At 37.8% G+C, this 267-nt stretch overlaps 1 protein-coding gene across 2 annotated transcripts in view; it reads right to left on the reverse strand.

The window, feature by feature from the left end:
• The window catches only part of CKAP5 (cytoskeleton associated protein 5), a 43,328-nt gene that overhangs the window by 11,004 nt on the left and 32,057 nt on the right, over positions 1-267 (reverse strand). The window lies entirely within an intron of this gene.

Below are 267 nucleotides of genomic sequence, written 5' to 3' on the forward strand. Positions count from 1 at the left end.
GAATCAAACCAACACATTACTGACACACACCTTAGGTAAGGTAGTGCAGTAAGATAAAGCAAACAAAGCAAACTTGGCAGACTTCAACCTCAAAGCAGTTGGTGGAGATGGGCATAAAAAAAAAGCTGAGAGTGATGTAGACACATCAAGAACCAGCCTTTTTGGCCAAGTAAGTTAGCAAAATATCATTCTAAATCACAAGTTTACCTATACAGTTGGCTATAATGCAAGTTACTCTTTGGAAACAATGTAATTCCCATGAAAGAG

Source organism: Buceros rhinoceros, unplaced genomic scaffold (assembly GCF_000710305.1).
Source record: "Buceros rhinoceros silvestris isolate BGI_N320 unplaced genomic scaffold, ASM71030v1 scaffold191, whole genome shotgun sequence".
Lineage (NCBI taxonomy): Eukaryota > Metazoa > Chordata > Aves > Bucerotiformes > Bucerotidae > Buceros > Buceros rhinoceros.